We start from the raw sequence: 10,412 nt of genomic DNA on the forward strand, positions 1-10,412 counted from the left end.
CACAGTGAGGTATGATACAGTGAAAACCCATCCACAGGCACACTGAGGTGTGATACAGTGAAAACCCATCCACAGGCACAGTGAGGTATGATACAGTGAAAATGTTGCTTGCAGCAACATCAGTGGTGTACGTACAGACAACATACAGAATATATATTTTATATAAAGTCATGCCATACAGTGAATGAACAGGTTGTACAAAAGCAAAACCGTAGTGCACAAAAATACTGAAAGTTCAAAATAAATTTATTATCAAAGTTACAGTATGTATGAGTCATCATTTAAATCCCTGTAGACACTCTCTGTAGAACACAGAATTTCGATGAAATAAGTGAAAATCTATGCACAAAGGCTGACAAATAACTGACGTGCAATAGAAGACAAAGTGTGTGAGTAATAAATAGATAGATAGAGAACATGAGTTGTAGTGTCTTTGAAAGTGAGTATGTCGGTTGTGGGAGCAATTCAGAGTTGAGCTGAGGAAATTATTCATGATAGTGAGGAATAGTTCTTCTGGTTTCCATTGCTGAGGTAGTGTTGTGACTGTAATTAGTTCTTGTTTCCTTTCCCGGAGAGGGTTATGATTGTAATAGCAGTTCTGCTGTCTAATAGACTGAGCTACTGTTCAGGGTCCAAATTTTTTACTAATTTATGAAGCCAGCAATCCCTAACAGCTGAGCAACTTATATTCAGCACCACAGCAGGTAGAGAATAAATGCGTAGCTGTGTAATAAAAGAATAAAATGTCAATAGGCAAGATACCAACCTCTTCTTCAATTCAGCCCTCAGCTTCCAGGAATCTGTGGATTCGAGGCATTTTCTGTCAATAGCTCTACCTTTTTGGGAAGGCATTAGTAATGATATTTCAAGAATCATTAGATTTTGGAATGGTTTCAGAAGACTGGAAAATTCCAAATGTCACTCCACTCTTCAAGAAGGGAAGAGGCAGAAGGGCAGAAGAAAGGAAACTAAAGGTCAGTTAGGCTGACCTCAGTGGTAGGGAAAATATTGGAGTCAATTGTTAAGGATGTGGTTTTGGGGTTGTCACGTGACCAGCAACAATGTATATAGAATCAAGTCAGGTTTTATAAAAACAAACAAACATTTATTAAACTCTGCTCAGAAATAGCGAAATACATTTAAACGACTAACTTAACTGGAAGTTAACTGCTATACGGCAACTCTGGAACAGTTCTTAAAAGGGGAAATGTGAAAACAGTTCTTAAAGTGGTAAATTCGAACACAGTTCTTAGAATGGTAAATTCGAAAGTCCAAGAGATTTATATAGTCAATTAGGAGAGGCTTTCCTAAAGTAAAGAATTCCTCGAAGATGTCACATTACCTGCTGATCCCAGCCGGAACCTGCCTTGTCCGCAGGATTCACGACGACGGAAATAAAATGGTTTAAAGGAACTGACCTTTTCCTCTGGAGAATAGACACTGCACAACCTTTCCTACTTTAGCAGAGGTTATCTCATGCAGGTCACTGTTTCTTGAACGAAGATTCAATCAGGTCGATCCTCTCCAAAACCGCCAAACGATATCAGCTTTACTCAACTCGGCGAATTCCTGTACTTTGGTAAGGTCTTCACTCTCCAGTACTACTTACAATAGAAAGTAGAACACCACTTTAAAACGAAATTGCGTCATAAGCCGAATACACAGCAAAACAGAGTATCTAACCCAAAACTAAACTGAAAACTAACTGCGTCACATCAGGGGTCTCCTTTATACACCTGTTGAGAACAGGTCATCATGTGAACTCACTGGCAGGAAAAGTACATCATGTGACTTCTGCATGACTGGTACATCATGCTCATAAGACACTCAATTACATCATGGTCATAAGACAGTCACAAGACATCCATGAGGTATGTAACAGGGTACTTGGAGGCACATGATAAAAGAAGCTATGGTCAGCATGGTTTCTTCAATGAAAAATCTTGCCTGACAAATTTTTAGGAATTCTTTGAAGAAATAACAAGCAGGGTAGACAAAGGAGAATAAGTTGATGTTGTGTTCTTGGACTTTCAGAAGGCCTTTGACCAGATGCCACACATGAGGCTGCTTAAAAAGCAATGAGCCCATGGTATTACAAGAAAGATTCTAGCATGGATAAAGTAGAGGCAGAGGGGAAATAAAAGGAGGCTTTTCTGCTGGGCTGTCAGTGACTAGTGGTGTTGGGACTGATTTGTTTTACGTTATATGTCAATGATTTGGATGATGGAATTGATGGATTTGTTGCAAAGTTTGCAGACAATATGAAGACATGTGGAGGGACAGGTAGTTTTGAGGAAGTAGAGAGGCTACAGAAGGACTTAGACAGATTAGGAGAATGGGCAAAGAAGTGGCAGATGGAATTCAGTGTCAGGAAGTGTATGGTCATGCACTTTGGTAGAAGAAATGAAAGGGTTTACTATTTTCGACATAGAGAGAAATAAAAAAACAGGGAGAAGGCAGGAGATTGAGGCTGAGAGGAAATCGGATCAGCTCTGATGAAAGGATGGAGAAGACTCAGTGGGCTGTATGAATGTTGAATGCTGAGCTGTAAGCAACAAACAGCCTGACAGAGATATAATAATTGTCCAGGTGAGGAGGCAGTGAGAATGAACTGCAGCAGCTCCTTGTCCTTGCTTAGGCAAGAGTTGATTCTGGCTATGACCAACCCTCAAAGCCCTTCATCGTGTAAGTGCCTCTAGGTGATAGTCGTTAAGGCAGCTCACCTGCTCTATTAGGCACTGGTATCATCGTCGCCCTCTTGAAGCAGGTAGAAACCTCTGATTGCAGCAGTGAGAGATTGAAGATGCCCTTGCCAGTTGGTTGGCACATTTTTTTCAGAGCCTTACCACGTACACCATCAGGGCCTGACGCTTTGCCAGGGTTCACTGTCTTTAAAGATGGTCTAACGTGGGGTCACCAGATGCTGAGAGATTCGTACAGGTGTCATTTAATTCCCCTTTTCAAAGCTTTCAGGAGCTCATCACATCATGATGTTACATTTTGCTTTGTAGGAAGTAATGACCTGTAATCCCTGCCACAGCTGATGTGCATCCAGTTCCTCCTCTAGCCTCAATCAGAATAGTTTTTTTGCCTTAAAACAGGCTTCTGTAGGTCATACCTGGACTTTTTGTATATTTCTAGATTGCCAGTCTCTAATGTCACAGATCTATCCCTCAGTAGACTACAAATCTCTTGTTTCATCCACGGCTTTTGGTTTGGGTATGTCCAGTATGTTCTCAGAGGCACACCCTCATCCACACAGGTGTTGATGAAATTGGTGACAACTGTGGCACTTCATTCAAACTCAAAGATGAATACCTGAACCTAATTCTGTTCACCAATTCAAAGCAGTCCTGTAAGAGTTTCTCTTCCTCTCTTGTCCATACCTTGGTTCTCACTTCTGGTGCTGCAGTCTTTAGTCTCTGCCTATATGCTGCAAGTGTAAGTACAGCCAGGTGATCAGACTTTCCAAAATGTGGGCACAGGTTGGCACAGTAAGCACTCTTGATGGTATAACAGTGGTTAAGTGTGTTGGCTCCTCTGGTTCCACAGGTGATATGTCAGTGTTAGTTGTTCAGTCTGGAAGTAAGCAGTAGCTATGTCTGCACTCCAGGCCTGATGCATGAAATCCAACTATTGACTGGAGATGGGGACGGGGACGGGCACGGGGACAGAGGGGTGTGGGTGGTGCTAGCCGGTGAATGCCAGGAAAGGTCCACGATAGCAACTGAACTGAATTGGGAACGACCAGGAATCTGTTCTCAAAAATCAGAAATTCCTAGTGGATCACAGAGTACAAAGGTATGAGGAGCAAACTCCCCAGAGAGCTCTCCCTCTGTCCCTCCCCCTCCCCATTCCCCCATCCCCTATCCCCTCTCTCTCCAAAATAATGATGGACATCAGAAAAGGTCCACAAGCCAATTGATAGATGACCAACAGAAGTTAATCTGTACAGGGCAAAACAAAGTAATAAAAATCAAAGGGTTTAATTTCCATGAATTTCCTTCTAAGGATATCCCAGCTAATAAGCACATCCTGACTTGTAATAATGTCAGGACAAGTTGATAACTGAGCAGCCGATCAGCAATGTGATAACAAGTAACCTCTTCCGGTAACAGTAAATGAGGGACAAGTAAATCCAGGACAACAAGGATAACCCACAGCGTTACTTGGAAGTAATGGAAGACAGCAGATGGGACTCTGCTGCAATCCATCTCAGAATGAATGGGTGGATCACTCAGTGTAAGTTTGGATTCTACAGTAATGTTTCATTAGAAGAGGTTGCATATAGTACACATACTTTGATAATAAATCTACTTTGAGTATTATATTCAGCATTTGTACAGGAATTCCTAATTTACCTGGTGAAAATCAATTGAGATTTTTGATTTTAAGAGACACTTCATAATTACACGATTTATGAAGGGTTACCATATGAGGGACGTCTGGCTGCTGTTGGGCTGTATTCCCTGGAGTTCAGGAGAATGAGGGGGGAATCTCATAGAGACATTGCAAATGTTAAAAGGCCTGAACAGATTAGATATGGCAAAGTTATTTCCCATGGTAGGGGATTCTAGGACAAGAGGGCACGACTTCAGGATTGAAGGACATCCACTTAGAACAGAGAGACAGAGAAATTACTTTAGTCAGAGGGTGGTAAATCTGTCGAATTTGTTGCCACGAGCAGCTGTGGAGGCCAAGTCATTGGATGTATTTAAGGCAGAGACAGATAGGTTCTTGATTAGGCATCAAAGGGTAAGGGGTGAAAGCAGGGGAATGGGGATGACTGGGTGAAGTGGATCAGCCGATGATTGAATGGTGGAGCAGATTTGATGGGCCAAGTGGCCTACTTCTGCTCCTAAATCTTATGATCTTATGATTTAGGACAACACAATTAATAATTACACAATTTAGTACAACACAATAAGCTAGTTTGTAAAATTGCTCTGTTCTGACTTTGAATAAGGCCTCAGCCTTTTCTTGATGGTGTTGCCATGACTACCATACTGCATACTGAATCACAAACAGGTGACATTACTGGGGAATTGTGTTGCTAAATACTAGTAAGACCTGGGTATGTTTGGAATTGAGGTGAGCCATGCATCAATGGTTGGACAGAATTAGTGGGAGACTAATCGGTGATGTAGAACTAGAAGCCCATAGTTGTGTTGTGAATGCAGTCAGCTTTTGTTACTGAGAGGTCAGCCTTAATCCACACTTTATTTCTGCAACACAAAATGCTGGAGGAACTCTGCAGGTCAGGCAGCATCTATGGAGAGGAATAAAGAGTCGACATTTCAGGCTGAGACTTGTGTTTATTTACTTCCTCTGTTGTGTGGATTCACAGAGCTCATGGCAGAATGATCTGAACCACACATACAGTACTCCCAAACCACACGATGTGTCCAGCTCAAAAAAAATAGCCCAAAGAGTCCAAAATAGCCACAAGACACAGTCCACCCACTGTACTGGGATTTTTGTGTATGAACAAAGCATTTATTCATACACAGGTGTTGCAGAAATCCACACCACAGAATTCACCGCTAGTTGTTGTCCTCGCCATCAGGCTCTCGGGCTGGCTTCACTCAATTCAGTGCTGAGCTGACTCTGTGGCTGTGGACTTACCTTTGAGGTCTCTGTGGCTCATGGTCTGTGTGTTATTTGTTCATCTTTTTAAAAATTCTTTGTATAGTTCGTTCTTTTTTTCGCATGTTTGGAGTCTGACAGTCATTGTAGATACTACTGTGTTTCTTTGTTTTATGGCTGCCTCAGGCACAGCCAGTAGCAAGTAAATCAAAAAGTTTAATGTTCAAAGTAAACTTACCCGTTATTGGCCATGATTCAAGGCTACTATATATTTTCCAAGCAGAAAGTGAGCCATGTCACAAACTGAAGGGATTTAAATTTCCTTCGCCAAAAACAATCAACCCAAATTTTGTGGCAAGCCTCATTTAAACATATGTCTAAACTCTCACTTTCAGAAGTGCTTTCCATTGTCTCAGAGTGTTGTATCACATTGAATGCTTCCAAGGGAATTTGGTGTCCAAAAACTTGGAAATAGGGAGATTAATTATCTTGAAAAAACATATAGGAACAATAAATCAGCAATCCTGTATCAAATGACGACAGAGCCTGGGGCAAATACCTGGGTAAATGATAGGTAAAGTTCAATTAATATGTGGCCTGCTGATAATTGGAAGATTATGACCCAAGTACAAATCAAAGGCATAAAATGAAACAGCTGAAGTCTTTTTAGATGCTTGTCAAAAAATCTCACTAAATTGAAGCCGTAAGTGAAAATGATGAACAAAGCACAATGCTAAGAGTTAGCAGCAACATTATTCATTAAACTGCCCTGTGTTTGTGTGGTGAGGTGCAAGTCTCCTCTGAAATATTTGACATGTGAGGTGCACAAACAGATGAACGGTCATTCCACTGGAACATTAATGAGAACAGATGCCTTGTCATTTCTTGCAAGGTGATACACCAGCAAGTGCTTGGCTGCACTAGGCTGTGGCACAAGCAATGTGAAATATTTGAGACACTCAGCAAATCATTGGGAAAAGAGATTGGAGTTTGTTATCTCCCAGCATTTGTGAGATTTGCTGAACTTCATACATAAACAAAATGATCTGTTTTTAAAAGGAAAACTGCTTTATACCACGAGTTACAACACAGCGTATCTTAATAAGAGAGCTGTTGTTGTCTTCAAAGTAATTATTTTAAATTGAATTCTCTTCCTCGCACAATATATTTATAAAAACTGTTGTACCTGTGATGTCCATGAGAAAGGCGATGAATTCATTGCTGTCCTCCCAATATCCACCAGTAAAAGGAGATACAGGAACCTGAAGAACCACACTCAGTGTTTCAGAAACAGCTTTTTCCCCTCCACCATTAGATTTCTGAACAGTCCATAAACCCATGAACAATATCTCCTTATTCCCATTTGCACTGTTTCGTTTTGTGATTTACAGTAATTTTATGTCCTGCACTGCACTGCTGCCATAAAACAACAAATGCCACATGTCTCAGTGATAATAAGCCCAATTCTAGTTAATGTACATAGAACATTGAAGATGTACAGCACAGGAACAAGCCATTCAGTCCACAATGTCATGAGCCAATCAAAACCACCAAAACATTAATCCCTCCTACCTACACCATGTCCATATCCCTCTGTCTTCCTTATATCCACGTGCTTTACCAAGTGTCTCTTAAAAGCCTCTAAGGTATTTGCTCCACAATGCCAGGCAGCTCATTCCAGGTATCCACAACTCTGAGTAAAAAAATTTACCCCTTGAACCTAACCCCTCTGGCATCAGACATTTCAACCCTAGGAAACAGATACTCTCTGTCCTCTCTATCTTTGCCCCTCATAATCTTGTAAACCTCTGTCAGATCTCCCTTCAGCCTCCAGCACCCCTGAGAAAACAACCCAAGTTTATCCAGCCTCTCATGATAGCACATACCCTCTAAACCAGGCAGCATCCTGGTAAGCCTCTTCTCCACCCTTTCCACAGCCTCAACATCCTTCCTACTGTGGGGTGACCAGAACTGTACAAATACTCCAGATGTGGCTGAACCAGAGTTTTATAAAGTTGCAACATAACCTCCTGACTTTTGAACCCAATGCCTCAAATATTAAAAGCAAGCATTCCATAAGCTTTCATAACCACCTGTGTAGCCACTTTCATGGCGCTATGAACTTGGATCCCAAGATCTCTCTGCTCAGCAACACTGTTAAGGATCTTGCCCTTAACAGTGTACTACCGCCTTGCATTTGCCATAGTGAGATGCAACACCTCATACTTATCTGGGTTAAACTCCATCTGCCATTTTTCAGCCCATATCTGCAACTGGGCTATATCATGCTTATTCTTTGCCAATCTTCTACACTATCCACAACTGCACTAATATTGGTATCATCTGCAAATTTACTAACCCACCCATCTACATTTTCATCCAGATCATTGATATTCACCACAAACAGTAGTGGTCCCAGTACAGATCGCTGCGGAACTCCACTAATTACAAACCTCCAGCTCGAATAGGACCCTTCAACCAGTACCTTCTGTCTTCTATGCATAAAAGAGTTCTGAATCCAGCGCTAATCCCATGCATCTTAATCTTCTGGATTAGATTCCCATGACGGACTTTGTCAAACGCCTTACTAAAATCCATGTAGACAATATCCACTGCCCTACCTTCATCAATTTCTCTCGTCACCTTGTCAAAAAACTCAATCAAGTTGGTAAGGCATGACCTACCACACACAAAGCTAACCATCCTAGTCTTTGTTTTGCGGCCACAGAATCTTCTTTCTGTCCCCCAACTATCAATTCTTCTATAATTACTGTGCTACCTATCTTTACGCTTCCCCCTCGAGGCTCAGCACCACCGTTCTGGCAGCTGCTCCCATGATCTGATGGGTCATTCAAAGGGGTATACAAAGGCAGTATTCATAGTGGTGTACGTGTTGCTGAGGGAATTGCCACAGGGGAACGCTTCACTGACTTCTCTGGTGGTCACCCATCTACTGTTGAAGCCTGTATTCTGGGTATGACCACCTCTTTACAAGTCTCATCTATAATATCTCCAGCCTCCCAAATGATCCTGAGTGCATCCAACTCCAGTTCCAACTCCTTGACCTGGTCAGTCAGGTGCTGAAGTTGAGTGCACAGAGGTTGTCATCAGATATCCCAAATTTCCACGTCTGACAGGAGAATCATTCCACACTGACTATAGGAAGGAATAATGGAAGAGCAGATTATTATTTAAATGGTGAAAGGTTGCAGCATGCTGTTGTACAGAGGGACCTAGGAGTGCTTGTGCATGAATTGCAAAAAGTTGGCTTGCAGGTACAACAGGTTATTAAGAAGGAAAACAGAATGTTGGCCTTCATTGCTAGAGGGATTGAATTCAAGAGCAGGGAGGTCACGCTGCAACTATACAGGGTAATGGTGAGGTCGCACCTGGAGTACTGTGTGCAGTTCTGGTCTCCATACTTGAGGAAGGATATACTGGCTTTAGAGGCAGTGCAGAGGAGGTTCACCAGGTTGAATCCAGGAATGAAGGGGTTAACCTATGAGGAGGGATTGAGTCGCCTGGGGCTGTACTCTCTGGAGTTCAGAAGAATGAGAGGGGATCTTAAGAAACATACAAAATTTTGAAAGGGGTAGATAAGATAGAAGTAGAAAAGTTGTTTCCATTGGTAGGTGAGACTAGAACAAGGGGACATTGCCTCAAGATTCAGGGGAGAAGACTTAGGACGGAGATGAGGAGAAACTGTTTTTCCCAGAGAGTGGTGAATCTGTGGAATTATCTGCCCAAGGTAGCAGCTGAGGCTTCTTCACTAAATATATTTAAGAAACAGATAGATTTTTACATAGCAAGGGAATTAAGGGTTATGGGTAAAAGGCAGGTAGATGGAGCTGAGTTTACAGACAGATCAACCATGATCTTATTGAATGGCGGGGCATGCTCGATGGCCTACTCTTGCTCCTATTTCTTATATTCTTATGTTCTTATGACTACTCTATGCCAAGAAAGAAAAACGCTTGCCGCTTCTTAACTGTGCCTTTGCCTGTTCATGCTGAAGCCTGTTAAGCTAAAGCCTTCACAATCTAACACTGGGACACTCCAACAAAGGCCACTCCACTTGAACACAGGAGCCAGCACCGCCATTCACTGTGATCATGGCTGATCATCCACAATCAGTATCCAGTTCCTGCCTTATCCCCATAACCTTTGATTCCACTATCTTTAAGAGCTCTATCCATCTCTTTCTTGAAAGCATCCAGAGACTTGGCCTCCACTGCCTTCTGGGGCAGAGTATTCCACATAACCACCACTCTCTGGGTGAAAAAGTTTTTCCTCAACTCCGTTCTAAATGGCCTACTCCTTATTCTTAAACTGTGCCCTCTGGTTCTGGACTCATCCATCAGCGGGAACATGCTTCCTGCCTCCAACATGTCCAATCCCTTAATAATCTTTTATGTTTCAATCAGATCCCCTGTCATCCTTCTGAATTCCAGTGTATACAAACCCAGTTGCTCCAATCTTTCAACATATGACAGTCCCGCCATCACATGAACCTACATGAACCCACCATTCTTTTATTTGCAACTAGGGTTAGGCCTCTGATGCCAACACTTTTCACACCCACATAGCCCAAAAAGATCAGCCTTGCCCGAACCTGCTCCTTTTATCCTTTCTCCCGACTGCTGTAGGACTCTGACCTGATACACACTCCTCCTGCCTGAGCTGCCAAAAAATGCAAACAGTCAGAAAATTCATAAGAACATAAGAAATAGGAGCAGGAGAAGGCCATCTGGCCCATCAAGCCTGTTCCACCACTGAGTAAAATAATAGCTGATCTGGCAATGGACTCATCTCCACCTACCTGCCTT

Source organism: Mobula birostris, chromosome 21, assembly GCF_030028105.1.
Source record: "Mobula birostris isolate sMobBir1 chromosome 21, sMobBir1.hap1, whole genome shotgun sequence".
Taxonomy (NCBI): Eukaryota; Metazoa; Chordata; class Chondrichthyes; order Myliobatiformes; family Myliobatidae; genus Mobula; species Mobula birostris.